Raw genomic sequence first — 17,949 nt, forward strand, 5'->3', positions numbered from 1 at the left:
AGTATATAAACTGCAGTGCTAATATATTCTCTCGAGTATATGTTTAGAACATTTCCTTTAATCAACATGGTTCTTGCAGCATCCAAAGTAGTATGATTCTTCCTCTCAACAATCCCATTCTACTATGGAGTCCTAGGAGAAGATATCTATCTTTCAATTCCATGCATTTCACAGAATTAATTGAATTCACCGAAATAGAATTCTCCACCTCTATCAGATCTCGGGCACTTCAATTTCAATCTAGACTCATTTTCCACTTTATCTTTGAATATCTTAAATTTATCAAATTCTTTTGATTTTCCTTCAAAAAGACAACCCACATCATTCTAGAATAATAATCAATTAGTAGCATAAAGTATCTATCACCCTACACACTTCTAACATTTGTAGGTCCACATAGGTCAATATGCATAGGATCTAGCAATCCATCAGATGTATAAGGTTTTCTCTTGAAATAAATCATTGTTTTCTTACCGAACTGATAGTCCTTACATATCGGATTAATAAGTTTAACAATATGAGGTAGATCTCTAAAAACTTTTGTAGAACTGATCTTAATCAATGAATCAAAGTTTACATGATGCATCCTTCTATGCTACAACCAACGCTCATCTATCTTAGCAATCAAACAAATTTTCTCACCAGCATTCAAATGAAAAATGTTACCTTTAGTCTTAATCCTAGATGAAATCTCTATACCAGAGGTATTCAAGATCTTGCATTTACCATCCTTGAATTGTAGATCATAACCCTTATCAACCCTTTGTCCAAAACTCAAAAGATTATGCTTCAAACCTTCAACATACAAGACATCATCAATGTTATGCTTACCATCGAAAGAAATAGAACCTCTCCCATGGGCTTATAAATTTTCTTTTGTCACCAATCATATGATGTGAACAACCACTTTTAATCCCCCATACACCCTTTTCTTCTACCTTAGCAGCCAAAGCTTTCTCCTCAATAGGACAGCTTGTGGAATTACTAGGCATAGGTCTATCTTCTTTAATGGAAATAAACACAACTTCATCTCCTTCTGATTCATCATCTATAACACCTTCATCTGCAGTATAATAATAGTTCTTCTAGTTCCTAAACTTCGAGTTAGACTTGTAAGGCTTATCATACTTTTCATGCTTATCATATCTATCATTCATATCATACTTATCAAACTTAGCCATTCTCTCTGGATGTCTAGAAGCAAAATGTCCTATCTTATTACAAGAAAAACATTTCAAGGGTAAATTTCCATCATACTTACCGACACCTTTAGGAAATATCTGAGCAATTAGTGCTTCAATCTCATCAAGCTCTTTTTATTTCTCTTCTATCTATCTTCTTTCTATTTCATATCTGGATATCCTGCACTCATCAAGATCATACTTCTACTTACCGAATACTGATGTTGATGCTTTAAATGCAGTCTTAGACTTTCCATGTGATTCTCCAAATTTACTTAGCTCAAATGCAGCAAGTTTTCCAACCAACAAATCTATTGTCACTGTAGTCACACTCTTGATCTCATCAATAGTAGCAACCTTATGTTTATAAGCAAGTAGCAAAGATCTCAGCACTTTAGCAAAAATGTCATCTTCCTCCATCTTTCCACCGACATTCCTAATATCAAGGACAAGTTCATTCACTTTAGTCATGTATGAATGTATGTTCTCATCATCTCCCATCTTCAATATCTCATATTTTCCCTTCAAGCTCTACAAATTATAAAATTTCACTTGGCTATGACCTTCATATAGGATCTCAAGCTTCTCCTAGATCTCATGTGTGGTCTAAGGTCCCATAACATTTGTCATTCCAAAATCAGTCAGGGCATTAAGCAATGCTTCCTTCACTCTGATGTTATATTCTGCTTCCTTAACCTCATTAGGAGTGGATGGTCCATTCTAAGGAACAACAGACATTCTTATTAATCTTCCAATAATCTTCTCCAAGACATTTCAAATGCACCTCCATCTGGCTCTTCCATATAGTATAGTTACTTCCATCAAACCTCAAACTATCCTTCTTGAAAAGAATACCTTGAGCTACCATCTCAGATCTCCTCAAACGATTAAGCTTCTACCAGAGGATCTAGCTCCGATACCAATTGTTAGCAGAAATCAAGAAGGAAGACTAAGAGGGGGGAGGGTGAATCAATCTTCCCAGATCAAAGTAGATTAAAATTCAAACCATAAACTGATAAACTGTAGCAATGAATCAAATAAGAAAATTAACAACACAACACACAACACTAAGATTTTGACATGAAAAACCCAGTTAAGGGAAAAAACATAGTGGGAACTTACCCACAATAAGATGATATTGTTAGTCAGTTCAAATAACCAAAAGACAACTAAGATAGGGGTGGTGAATAAATTGTCTCAGATTACCAAAACCTTAAGCAATTAAAACTTTAATACCAGAACCCAAAAGATCAATACCAAAATGCATAAACCAAATATCAAAATAGCAAATAAACCAATTAAGCATAAACAACAATCAAAGAATAAATACCATCCACATGACACCAAGATTTGAATGTGAAAAACCCAGTTAAGGGAAAAACCATGGTGGGAAGCCTACCCATAGTTAGATAATACTTCTACAGTAAGTATGTGAATTACAATTGAGGGGCCTTGACTTGCAAGAAGGCCAATAGCTTAGAGCATAATTCTCATCACAAAAGGAGTCTCATTGACTATATAGAAATCCAGACTATAATCTGAAAGAAAGAATGAACTGTAAAGATAGCATCTCCTATGCCAGAGTACAGTTCCGGTTAAGCTGAATACCAAAGGACTAAATCCTCTTACATAAATCCAACTCGATCACCAATGATTGACCAAATCCTCTGCCTAAATAATTATTACATTATTCATGCATTACATCCTCACATATCCCATTCACATATGATCTACAATGAGATCTTACATCATATATATACAAACCCTCAACTATAAACAATCAGGTTGACCACCAGACAATAAAAAAATTACATAATTACAAAAGAAGTCAGACAAAGACCAAACAAATAATATCCAACCCATAAGACATCCTAGAAACACATCGAGAGTTTTAATCCACATGTTACATTAAGCTGGTCCATAACCTAGATAAACTGAGACCCAATTTAGAACCACACATGCTAAAGAAATGGTCTAGTTCCCAAGGATCAATCTCTTTATCTTTTCTTGTTTTTTGGGATGTTTTGAATGTGTTTGTAATAAGTCCTTGAAGGCCCTTTACTTATGTTGAGTTACAATTTCTATGAGGTCATCTTTGTTGTAATAAGCCCTTTAGGCTCCAGGGTGGTCAAAACTGATCAAAGGCCTTCCAAGGGTGCAATATTTCTATTTTAGGGTCTCTTAGGTTGTGTTGTGAATATTGAAGTTACATGGAGTCACAAATGTGTCAACTTTGTAATTGTTGCTAAAAAGTTGCTAAGTGCAACTTTGACAATTTTTGCAAATTGTTGCTTCCACCGACTAGTTGGTTATGCATGGTCATTGTAATTAGTTGAAGAGGTTCCAAGGAATTTTTTAAACCTCTAAAACTGATAGAGAATGTAATTTTGGAGATTCTGAAATAATTTGGAGATTTTTCTTTTATTGCATTCTTGTGTCTTTCCTACAAATTGACTATTTTCTACACTTGTACGGTCAGGTATGGATTGGCATCACTAATCAGAGTTCATGGTTGGATAGGCTAGTGACTTACCTTCACTTTGGATTTTGTTTAGAAGGATTGAAGTGTAATAATATGGGAGACCCATCACTTGGAAGTCTAACAGGTCTGAGAAACCCTTAAAATCAGGGTTTGGATGCAAATAGGTTCAAATTCTAACATTCCACCATGGGAACTTGTTGAGCCTTTGTGTAATGTTAGAATGGGTTATTACATAGATTATTTGGTAGTTCTTGTGAAGTTTGGAGCAGAATCTCTATTCTTTAGCATGATTCCCTAGGCTTGGCATAAGGGATGTGGCAAGCCTGTTGAGGGAGAAACTGAAGATAGCGGTGACTAGAAGATGTGTGGGAGTAAAAGGTTGGCACCTTGTGTATCCTTGATGATGTACAGACCCTAGACCAAGCCTCCTTCAAGTTCCATTTTGACTAGTGAATTTTTATGTCCAATTCTCTAATTGGTAGGCCTAATAGGCTTAATTGGCCCTAGGTGGGTTAACCCAGTCAAACTCAAAACCTAAGTCCCATTTTTCAATATATCTTGGAGGTTCCAAATGGGTATAAAGTAAATTCATCATCCTTAGGGTACCATAAATGATATTCAGATGTACCTTGCAAGTATCTAAAAATTCTTTTCATCGCACTCTCATGATTTTCTCTAGGATCACTCTGATATCTTGATGCAATACAAACAACATTCATTGTGTCAAGCCTAGTCTGAGTCAAATATAGCATACCTCCAATCATAGACTTGTATCTTGTAGGATTTACCAGTTTAGAAACATCTTTTGTTGTCATTTTCTCACTTGTAACCATAGGATTACTTCTTGGTTTAGAATCTTCGATGCCAAATTTCTTCATCAATTCCCTAGCATACTTAGTTTGACAGATGAAAATACCTTTATCAGCTTGAGTTATCTGCAAACCTAAGAAAAATTGCATTTCCCCAATCATAGACATTTCAAATTCTTTCTCCATATTTTTAGTAAATTCCATGCACAACTTATCTTCACCTCCAAAAATGATGTCATCAACAAAAACCTCCATAATCAGTATATCATCATTAATGACCTTATAATATAGATTACTATTAGCATTACCTTTAGTGAAACCAAGCTTCAAAAGATATTTATCTAAGCTTGCATGGCAAGATCTAGGTTCTTGTTTCAATCCATATAAATCTTTTCTTAACCTGCAAACCATGTTTTTATCATCTAAAAGTGAAAAACCATCAAGTTGCTCAATATAAACTTCCTCATCAAGGTCCCCATTCAAAAAGGCACACTTAACATCCATCTAACAAACCTTGTAGCTCTTATGTGTAGCATAGGCAAGAATTAATCTTACAACTTCAATCCTAGCTATAGGTGCAAAAGTTTCACCATAATCAGTTCCTTCCTTCTGAGAATATCCTTTGCAAACCAATCTATCTTTATTCCTTACAACTTGACCATCTTCATTCAGTTTATTCCTAAAAACCCATTTAGTTCCAATAATATTCTTATTTTTAGGCCAGAGAACTAAAGTCCATGTGTTATTCTTCTCTATCTGATCTAATTCTTCTTCCATAGCTTTCAACCAATTGTTAGATAGTTCAAATAACCAGAAGACAACTGAGAGGGGGGGGGGGCGGGGTCAATCAGTTGTCTCAGATTACTGGAGCCTTAAGTAATTAAAAATTTAATACCATAACCCAAAAGATCAATACCGAAATGCATAAACCAAATACCAAAATAAAAGATAAAATTAACAACAATCAGAGAATAAATACCATCCACATGACACCAAGATTTGTACATGGAAAACCTAGTAAAGGGAAAAACCATGGTGGGAAGCCTACCCATAGTAAGATAATACTTTTTTAGTAAGTATGTTAATTACAATTGAGGGGCCTGCACTTGTAGGAAGGCCAACAACCTAGAGCGCACTGCTCATCATAAAAGGAGTCTCACTGGTTACATAGAAATCTAGACTACAATCTGAAAGAAAAAATGAATTGCAAAGATAACATCTCCTATGCCTGGATATAGTTTCGATTAATCTCAATACTAGAGTACTAAATTCTCTTACATAAACCCAACTCGATCACCAATGATCAACCAAATCCTCTACCTAAATGATTATTACATTATTAGCTCACTGCATCCTCACATATCCCATTCCCATATGATCTACAATGAGATCTTACATCATATATATACAAATCCTCGACCATGAACAATCAGGTTGACCATTAGACAATAAAACAATTACATAAATTACAAAACATGTCAGTCAAAAACCAAACAAATAATATCCAACCCATAAGACATCTTGAAAACACATCAAGAGGTCCAATCCACATGTTACATTAAGTCGGTCCATAACCTAGATAAACTGGGACCCAATTTAGGTCCACACACACTAAAGAAATGATCCCAATCAACCAAGTCTCAAACATGATCACCATCAACATCCTGAATCTCCACTAGATGCCACACCGATACCACTTATGCATATCATCAAAGATCTTCAACAAAGATCTGTTAGTGAAACCCTCGCTAGAACAACAAACCAAGCTTACTAGTAAAACATGATAGCATCCGATCACCAAATCAAAACCAACTAACTGAATGTGAATCTGAGTAGCATGAATAAGCCAATTCCATAACTCAAACATATCGGAGCATACCAGATCTAATCCAACCAGAAACCAAATAACCTACCACGACCAGAAGGGTGTCGATAAAGCATCTAAAATAACTAGTGTTGACATCAATGACAAAACATCAATGCAACACATAATCAATTCCTCCAAATGGCTAATAAATACTCTATAGTAGTATGTGAAAATATTACAATGAGGAATGCACATGCATTTAGGTACACTGCCTAGAGCTCACTTCTCAAAACATATTTTCCCGAAAGGCTATAACCCTCAGGGAAGTCTCACTAACTTATAATATGATTGAGACTACAATCCAGAAGAAATGAAATGCAATGATAGCATCTACAAATTCTTGATGATAGCTCTAGTTCAACACAAATGTCTGCTCTGTAACACCAACCTCGCCTCAACACTACACTAAATGATAAGTCTCTTGTTCTCACAATCACCTCTCTCTAATAATGCAGACATAATATCGACACCTAAATTACATAAGTATCTCACCTATAAATACAAATCATCAACCTTGATAACAAGATCGGCTAAACCCTAACCCTCAACTCATAATTATAAAAATTACATTACACGATACAAATATCAATCACTAGACCAATATAATGATTTATATTACATAACATGGACCTAATTAAAATTTCCAAATGATCACATCCACCGAAAATACCACATAACATGAAAAATCATCACTGGTTCATAGAAATCACCAAAAACTCACACAAAGATCAATGCGGATCACCAAAACAAATAGGACACGACTAGGAAACACCAATAAACACATTATAACCCTCCAAAATAGTTGCAACAACACCATTTTTCAAATCTTCATCGATCAACATCTCAAAGCTCAAGAACACAACCAATTAGCAACTGTCATGAAGAAAGATATCATGAAGAGAACAAAAACATGAACCATCTGAAATGAAGATACACAATATCATCCCAATCAATATCCCAAAGTCTCAGCACAAGATCTGATCACACTGAAATATACCAGAGGAAATAGCAGATTCCACAAAACATTGATTAGCAAAACCAAACTTCAAAACCGGATTAGAAACTCTTTCCAAACTAACCAGAATATGTTGACATCATTAACAAGAACATATCCTTGTAGTAGAAATGACAATAAACAAATCCAACAAAGGCTTCCCAAGGTTTAATTATTTAGGAGATGGAGCTTAATTTGGCTAGCTTTTTCAATGAGGATATTGGTGGTTCTTAGATAATTTTACAGATGTCCCTATTTATCCTCTTGATAATTCTTATGATGAGGAGGAATCACTAACTAGGGTATCCATTGACCAATTAGCGAAGATGGATAAACAATTTGGCAATCTTCAACAATGGATGAGTCAAGAATATGCGGAAAATGAATCTCTCCTAGTGATTGAAGGATTAAAAAGAATTATTCAAAGTGATAAACATGGTGTCGATATCTTGCATGGTATTTCTCATATTGTTGATTCTAATATTATGCCCATGAAGAGTTGCATTGAAGCCCTCTATTTTGTTGATATTTTGGATAGAGATTGCATTAATGATATGTTGTCATTGATCTTAATTGGACCGGTAATGGTATTCATGTTATTGCTGATATTGTTGTTTTTGATATTGGCTAGTAACCGGTAAAGAGAGCTTAGTGGAAAATGTTGTAAACCTGTATGTTACGTTTGTGAGATAAACCAGTGAACCGGTGTAAAGGGTTAAACCTTTCTATGCATTGTAACCTATAAACCCTATCAGTTATTAAACCCTAACTGATCAAGTTTGATGGTTTATTATCTGATAAGCAGTAATGATGGAGACATGTGTGATCATTGAATGAGGATATGTTCAAATTGTTTTGGCACATTTGTTATTGTATAGGAAAGGAGCAAAGTGGATGGCATTTAATGCATAGTGTGTGATGAGTTACAAAGTCCTATGAAATGGTGATCATGGAGCAATTAGAATTTTCTTGAAGAATGTGAAGAGATTGTCATGATTTCTAATGGTCAAGATTATAATGACTTGTTTGTAATCTCGATGATGAGAATTAGGTTTTTGTTGTGTTACCAACCTGATTGATTTCTATTTAAGGTCGACGAAGTTGTTGTAAAGGTTGTTGGCAAGATTGGTAGAAAACCTGTTGAGTGTGCAGTTGCTCAACTAGTGAATGGATCTTCACTTTGAGTGAAGGTAGATTGAAGCTTAGAAGGATTTGATCAAGCAAATATAGTACTACTCTGACAAATCAAGAAAACCTATTGTTTTCTAACAATTATAGTAGAAGTAAAATCCCTTAACAAGGTAAGCTCTAACAAGCTTGGTTACTCATTAAATCCTCTAACAAGGTGGTCCATTAGCTTGGATTCTTAAATCCTACAGGGAGGTTACTCCTAACAGGGTATTGTGCTTTTAATCAAGGCATATTTGTAAATCCCTTAATCGAGTGATTCCTAACCGGAATTAGTTCTTAACATGACTTATTGTAAAGCTTTAATAGGCTTGACTCCTAACAAGGCAAACTTCAAAAGAGTTCAAATAGCTATCCTTGTGAGTCTCATCTCACCGTGGTTTTTACATATTTGGGTTTTCCACGTATAAACATTTGTGTCAAGTGGTGAATGCTTTTATGGTTGTGATCTTATTTGTTGATTTGGTTAATTTCTGATAAGACATGTTAAGTAGAAGCATTGAGAGATTGAAATGTTGAGTTATTATTAAGCTTTGTTGATGTTCACAAGATTGAAGTTGTTTACTGTTAAAGTTGTCATAACAATTAAACCGGTTGATGTCAAGCATTCTTATGAATATTGATCTTGACTGAGACATGTTTACTTTGTTTGACTAAGTTTGAGTTTGGGAACTTTGTATCAGTTTTTCAATATACAGATTCACCCCCCTCTCAATATTTTACTGGATACTTATTATTTTATCATACTATCACATTTTACACAACCTGCTAGTCAAGTTAATAATTCCATTAATTTGATAACTCCTATGACTAGTATTGCGACCTGCACATCAAACATCATGGCTACCTCTACACAAAATATCATACCCACAAGTGTTAGTCATGGGGGAAATCCCTCTTCTTTCATTCCTCCTACCATGAGTGTTCCCCTTGTTAGCCAATCACCTACACCACCTATAAATGTTATTCAAGGGGGAAAATCCTTCAATCACAATTCCTTCATTCCTCCTATGAGTCTTCCATTTGTTACCCAATCTTCTCTAATATCTACCTACCAAATGTCCCACCTCCTTATTCTCAATGTCTTCCTTCATTTAACAATGTTATTCCTCCCTCTCAATCTAACATCTCTAATTTCAATACTTTTGTATACACATAAAATTGGATATGAACAATTAAATAAATATTTACTATTTATTAAATAATTATTCTTCTATTAAATAGTTAATTTGAAAATAATTTAATTGAGACATTTTATTAATTAATTCATTTAGCTTTTATTCTAATCAATTAATTAAATATCTAATGTTTAATTATTCTTCTATGGACTATCTTATAGTATTTTCAATTAAATAATTTCTTAATTATTTAATCTCCCTTTTCTAACTCCCCTCATATACACATCACTTCTTCTTTGCCAACTCATCCGCACCCTTATCTTCAACATTCATTTTATTTTTCAAATAATGTGTACGTACACACATTCCTCAACCTTCCTATATTTTCTCCAACCTTCCTATGTCTTTGGAGGAAGTTGACCGTTGATCTCTGCCACCTAAGCTTGTGCACTCAAAAATATTTAAATAGAGGTCTCCTAAGCCATTTTTGAAACTAATAGCTAATCTTACAGTCATTCTAGGAGTCTTTATCTTTGCATCCATGAGTTCATGTGCTTAGCATTTTTAGATGTTTTGAGAAATTTAGCATAAATCATTTTCATAGTTTAGATTTGCATATCATATCAATTATCAGTCCATTCCACAGTTGCCATCTTGGAAGCTACCAATGCTTATCTAAGAGAAAAATCATCTGCAACCAAGAACAATGGGGTTAGAACACAATGAGACATAATCCATGAAGGTATAACAATTTCTTTTTCTTTTTCATTTCATGTTGTTTCATTAGTTGAAGCTTGAGTTATATTTTCATGATAGACTAATGAGTTTGCAAGTTTAATCTCTAAGGTGAAACTTAAGTGGATACTTTTTTGGCTCCCACCGTGGGGACCAGGCCTCACACATATCCTTCTAATATCCTATCTTATTCTCGTAGAAATCAATTTAACACATTTGTAAGTTAGATTCATGCTTATGTGCAATCTAGAAATGCATTTACTTAATAGGATAGCGCTTTTACTGCTTTGGTTAATACATATGCTAAATAGGTTAGCGCTTTTATTGTTGAAATCATGCAATTAAGTAGTAGAATAGTGCATTTGTGACTACTGACTTATGTGCATGCAAGGTTTATTTTGAGCAATTTTCATGCATTTCCTCACTTAGTTTAACTAAGAGTACTCTGGGAAGTAAAAAATCATACATGTTTCACCTAGCTTAAATAAGAGGTAAATGAATAACATGCAACTTTCATCGTGTGTTTTCAGTAAGGTGGTTGCAATAGGTAATCTAAAGGGTAAAAGAACCATTGTCTAGTGTGCTAGTTTGAAATTATTAAGCAAGTATTCTCTCACCCTAATACTGTGATAAAAAATCTAGACCTTTTATTTTTCATGTTTTACCTTTAGAGGGCCTGCCTTCTTGACCTTCCTTAAGGGGGCTAGTGAGAGGGAAATGGCCCAAGTGGAAATGGGCTAATATCAAGTCCTTCCAATCCACTCTTAAATAAATCATGTCTATGAAGAAATTCATTGACAACATGTGTTGATTAGTTCATATCGACACTATGTTTCCCCATAAACCCTATGGAGTGTAACCTCTATAGGCTGTGAACCTTATGTATTTACAGAGTGGAGAGCATCACATGTATGGCCACATGACCAAAAGCCCTTACTAAAAACCATTTGTATTAGCAGCCAAAATCCTTCTAATTATTAGCGTACGAGGTTGAACCTCTAAAGCGGCTCACACACATATGATTCTTAGTAGAGATATGAAGTTTGTCATGGGGAGTTTTCATGGAAACTAGTGCTTGGCTGCCCCAGAGAAGAGAGTGTTGAGGGTGGAGCCAATGGAGTAAAGCACCTAAATATATGCTCTGAATAAGCGTAGCCTTGGGGGAAACCCTATGTGAGATTCAACAATTATTGTCTTGGCCTACCATAGGACTAGTGATTGCTTGTGTACTTTCATTTCTAAACATTGTGTCTTTTGTGTTTGCAAAATGTTCTCAAAATGGTCAAAAACTTTTTAAAAAAATCATCATCCTGAAATGAGTAAAGATCCAACACTTGTTGGAAAACTGAGAAATTCTTTAAACACAGTAAGAATCATACTTTTGTAATGCAGAAGAGTGCTTTTGCAACTCAGAACAATGCTTTTGCATGTTAAAAAAACACTTTTTATCAATAGTACAATGCTTTTGACCTTTAAAATCATGCATTTTCTCAACAAAACAATGCTTTTACAACTAAAACAACCCTTTTGTGCCTTAATTTAACACTTTTATGGTGCAGAGCAGCATTTCCATTCAACAAAGCAACGCATTTGTTGTGCAAGTTAGAGCATTTGTTTTCCCACATTTGAAACAGTGAGCACTTCCACATATCAGACCAAAATTTCAACATCAGCTTTAGATACCCTTTTTCGAATAGATTTGTCTTCAACAATCACAAGTCTTCAAGCTAGTCAAACAATTAACTTATCAATCAAATAGGCTTTTTTCCAAAAATACCATAAGCATAAAACAACCAACAAGTTAGTGATTCAACCATCTCAAGTGCAAATCAACATCATTATTAGTTTCATATCAGGATATATCAAATCCTTTATCACAAAACTTGATCATATCATCCTTTGTTCATTATCTTGGATATATAGTTCCTCTTTGAACCTAGGTTTTATAAAAATCAAGATTGCACTCACATTGGAATCAAAAAACTTGAAAATCATTACATGCTTATATGACTTTTAGATATTGCCTCAAAAAGGGAAAACCAAGTTGGAAGACTAACTTGAAGAAGAGGAAATTCTTATACATCAATCACAAAATCTTGCTAAAACATAGAACATTCCTACATCATTTTCATCACTATTTATGTGGTTACAGAATGGAGTTTGATAGAGAACTTTTGTAAGCACATGCCTTTCAACAAAAAGATGCCTTATCACAATGCACTAATAACGGTGGTAAAATCAACAAATCTTATCTTCCTAAATCAGTGATTACCTTTTGAGTTGCATTTAGAAAATAAAAAACTTGTGAAGTTCAAATCAATCACATGCTAGTTTGGACTAGAGCTCAACACAAGAAATTTAGAAGACAAAAAAAACAAATGGAAGAGGAAAATCCAATGTTTCATCAATTTGGATATGCAGATGTTGATGAAGAAGCAGTAAATAACACCATTAGAGACCTTGAACAAGATTATAAATTTGAAAAACTAATGGAATTTTTTTTGGAAAAACAAAAGGTAAAGTAAATCCTAATGTTGGCAAATTCAGGAGCTAAATTGCCACAAGCTTTTAATATAGAAGGTTTGAAACAAGATGTAGGAACAAGTAACAATCAAAACACTGATGATCACAATAATGAGGATGTAAATCAAGTAAACCTTGAGGAAACAAGAGGAGATACAAAAAGAAAAGACCATGAGGATGCAAAGAACCAAGATTAAATAAGAAGAGAGTGTAGTGATAGAAGAACTTATGAAGATACAAGAAGAACCCGTGTTGGTAATCCTTTGTTAACTCTCACTCAACAGATGCAAACCTTGCAACAACAAATATAGGATATGCAAAATGGAACAAGTTCTAAGAAATATTCATTGGAGGACATCTGTCCATATCCTTTTGATAAGAATTTAAACATGATACCATTCCCACAACATTGTGAAATTCCTAAATATGATAGATATGATGGAAAATATGATCCTCAAGATCACATTAGGGAATTTTGAATGATGAGTGTGGAGTTTGCACACAATGAAACTTACTTAATGCATCCATTTGCTAGAAGCTTAAGTGGACAATCAATGAAATGGTTTTCAAGACTACAATTTGGGATTAAATCTTTTGAAGAACTTGTGAATAGATTTATCTCACAATATTCCTACAACATAAGGCATGAGATAACAATGCTAGATCTATGCAACACTAAGCAAAAAAATGGTGAACCTTTCATGGTCCTTTTACAGTGATGAAGATGAATGTTCAATAGATATGCAAGAGTTGTACCAGATCAAGAGAAAATGGATATATTCATTGATAACCTTACCAGGGAAATGAGTTACCATCTTAAAATGTAATGTCCTCCTTCTTTTGTTAAAATGATTGAAAATTTTCTAAAGATAGAGAATGCAGTTCTAAAGAAAGGAGATTTAAAACTCTACAACAGTTCCTACAACAAAAATTACAACAATAACAACAATCACAACAACAACAACAATGGTAACAATAACAATGACAAACCCAATTTTGGTCAAAGAATAGGAATGTTACCAATGGAGGAAATGACAATAACAATGCTACCAAAAAACAACCAATCTTCAAATTATCAAGTCAAGTACCAAATAACAATAATCGAGAGAACAGTAAATCCAAGTCTTTCTTCTCCAATCCTCACAGGTAATTCACAAACATTAGGGAACCATTGGAATCAACTTTGAAGACTCTTCTTGCAAACAAATTGATTACCTTACTAGAAGCAATAAATTATGAGCCTCAAGTTAAACCTAATTGGTGGAATGACAATCATTTTTGCAATTATCATCAAAACAAAGGACACCAAACCAATGATTGTCAAAGATTGAAGCACCGTATTCAATATTTAATCAATAATGGAACTATCATAGTGGATGGTCATAAAATGAATGAATCACATCTAGCATTCAAAACTCCACTCCCAAATTATGAAAAAGGTGAACAATCCAACCCAAATGATGACAAGGGCAAAGCTAAGGTAAATTATACTTACACATATTATGATGAGGTAAATGTCATCATTGTCAAAGACAAAATACCTTCAGAACCAATCAACGTCATTACAAGAAGCAAAGAAAAGGTTACATTTTTGGGTATAACAAATGAATCAACATCCACTTCAAGACAATAAAAATTAGTGGAATAACAGCAAAAGATACCTGCTCAAGTTTCAATTTTGGAGCTCCTAAAAGTTTCACCTATACATAAGAAAATATTTAAGAAAGCTCTAGTAGAAACAACATTCTCAAAAGACCTGGATATGGATCAATTTCAAAACATGGTGGGACATCTCATAACCCCACATTTGATTATCCTTTTCTAAAAATGATGATGCATCCTTGCAACACCCTCATAATGCTCTCCTACATATTGAAGTCACCATTCATAAAACCCATATCAAATGTGTACTCATAGATGGTGGATCTGGCTTTAACATTTGTGCATTAAGTTTAATAAAAGATTTGGGATATTCAGAAAATGTAGTGGATCCAAAGAAGAAAATAACTATCAAGGCTTATGATGAGGAAGAGCATTCTTATAAAGGGATTGTAGTGTTACTGATCAAAATAGGACTTGTGGGAAAAGATACATTGTGCCAAGTTCTAAACTTGAATTTATCTTATAACATTATTCTGGGAAAACAATGGATTCATGGCATGCAAGGCATTCCTTCTACCTATCATCAGTGTGTAAAATTTCCTCATAATGGACAAGAAATCACTATAGCAATAGACTCTAGTCAATATTGCAATAATCTGAAACCAATGCAAGATACAAGAGTTCCACATAACAAAGAAGCAGTCTATCCCACTAAAGAAACTCAAGAAAAATTATGGGAAAACTTTGAGAAAAAGGTTAAATTAAATGATGAAGGAATGGGAAAGTATTCTTTGCATAACTTACCACTTTCACCTAAATCATATTGAAAACCTACAAATGCTCAACCATGGATCCCACAGAAATCAGTTGAAATGTTTGATGGAGCACTTGTTAGAGTTAGAACACTTGCAAAGGAAACTAAAGAGAAGGACATTCTTAGTTGGTTGTACAAAGATGAAAACAAAAGTATAGTAATAGCTGCAGAAGTTAATCTTCCCACAATACAATATGGAAATGGTTACAAGAGCATACAAAAGATGGGATATGAAGGAAAAGGACTAATTGGCAAGCAATAGGAAGGTATTTCAAAACCCATTTGTCATCATACAAAATCTAAGGAAGATAAATCAAGACTTGGGTTTTCTAAATCAAAGCAAAGGCACCATGATTATCAACATCCAAAGTGATGAAAGAAAGAAATCCCTAAAGAAGAACCATGGAAAGGAAAGCTACATCAAGCAACAGAAATAATAGCTAACAATCAGAAACAAGAAGAATATGAGAAACAACAGGAAGAACTTGCTATCAAAAGAGAAGAAGAATGTTGCAAACACATCCAAAGAGTACAAGAAAATATGGAACCTGATCAAGATATTCTAGAAGAAGTGAAAGAACAAATGAAAAAAATCAAAGAACTCTTCTCACCATATAATATTCCTATTAGGTATAGTGGTGTGGTTCTAACCAATGATTTAGAAACAGATTCAAATGAATATGAATGGGGTCCAGATCCATCATATGATGTATCAAGTGAAGAAAATGATGAGGAACAAGTTGTTGTTATAGGTGAGGACACACTTTTCACAAAACAAATAATAGAGATGGAAAGAAGACAAGAAGAAATCATAATTTAGAGGAAAGAAGCATGTGCAAGACAACAAAGAAAAGAGAATGAGAAGGAACAAGAAATGATAAAAAAGGAAACATAAAATATCAAATCTATATAAAACATTGAGAAAGAGATACCAAGGTATGGAATAACTACATAAGAACTAGTATAAATTCAAGCAAGAATGACTATTAGTCCAGAAGAAGCTAAGTTTGAGAGAAGGCAAAAGCTAGCAAAGAAAATAGTGACAAAATCATCTATATCATGTGCACAAGTATGTCAACTTCAATCCACAAATGAATCTATTGAAAGTGACCAAGAAGGAACCTGTAGTATCAAATATGTAGTATCAAAGATGTATGTGTTGATAGAATCCATTTGTTTGAGGGACAAATGTCAGATGATGAGTCACTTGAGAGTGAATTGTAAAATACCAATCTTGATTTTGTTAGAGCTAATTGGAGAGCACTTGGGAGAGATTATCCTCAAGAGAGTTTTATCTATGACATAACCTATTCTACACCAAACTATGACTATTACATCATGAACCTTGAAATACCCAGCAATGACAATGACTATGACCTACCCCTGCTTCATCCAAAACTAATTGATTGTGATAACCTAGAAAACCCTGAATTGGATGTCTTTTCCAATGATCATGACTTAGCCATATATATTAATGTCGTTGAACCAATCAAACCTAAGATATCTTCCATCGATGAATTGAATAACACTTCTTGCAGTCAGGAGAGTGCCAAACTTTCTAGTCGCAAAATTGAAATAAAACAAGGCAAAACACCTAGTACTAAAAACCATTTCATGGAAACACTAGATCAATCAAGAGGAAAAATAAAGGATGTATTTGATGGTGAAAACCTCCTTGAGGCACGAGAAGATAGAAATTTTGACATCCTCCTTGTATATTTTTCAGGAGAGATCTGCTATATTGATAGAGCCAACATAAGCAATAAACATTGGCACATCAAAGGATCCTAAGGTCCTTCATCCTACTGCATCATTATCAGATGAAGAAAAGAAATACTACATAGAATTATTCAAACAAAGGCAGATAATTTTTGCTTTGTCCTATGTAGACATGCCAAGACTTGATCTAGATCTTATCATGTGCAATCTCAATGTGGATCCAAAAGAAAAACCTATTAAACAAAAGCTAAGGAAGATGCATCCACATATCGCTCTCATCAAAATGGAGCTAAATAAACTATTAGTTGTGGGTTTCATAAGTCTTGTTGCCTATCTAGAATGGGTTTCAAGCATTATACTAGTATCCAAACCAGATAAAATCATAAGAGTCTGCACCGACTTCAAAGATTTGAATAAAGCATGTCCCAAAGATGATTTCCCACTCCCCAACATTGATATAATTGTAGACTTATCAATAGGACATGAGATGTTTTCCCTAATGGAGGGATTCTTGGGGTACAATCAAATAAGAATCGGCCCTGAAGATCAAGAAAAGATAGGATTCACTTGTGCATGGGGTACCTATTGCTGGAATGGCATGCCATTTGGGCTTAAAAATGCATAAGCAACTTATCAGAGGGCCATGATAACAATTTTCCATGACATGATGCATACATTTATGGAAGATTATGTAGATGACATACTTGCAAAATCTCATACAAGAAAAGAACATTTGAACATCTTGGACAAGATATTTGATAGGATTGAACAATATTAGTTAAGATTGAGTCCAAAGAAATGTGCATTTGGAGTTACCTCTGGAAAAATTCTTGGGTACATTATATCATCTCGTGGAATTGAAGTAGATCCTGAAAAAGTTAAAGCTATCATGAAGATGGAGTCACCTAAGAACATAA

This window comes from Cryptomeria japonica, unplaced genomic scaffold (genome assembly GCF_030272615.1).
Source record: "Cryptomeria japonica unplaced genomic scaffold, Sugi_1.0 HiC_scaffold_12, whole genome shotgun sequence".
NCBI classification, from domain to species: Eukaryota; Viridiplantae; Streptophyta; class Pinopsida; order Cupressales; family Cupressaceae; genus Cryptomeria; species Cryptomeria japonica.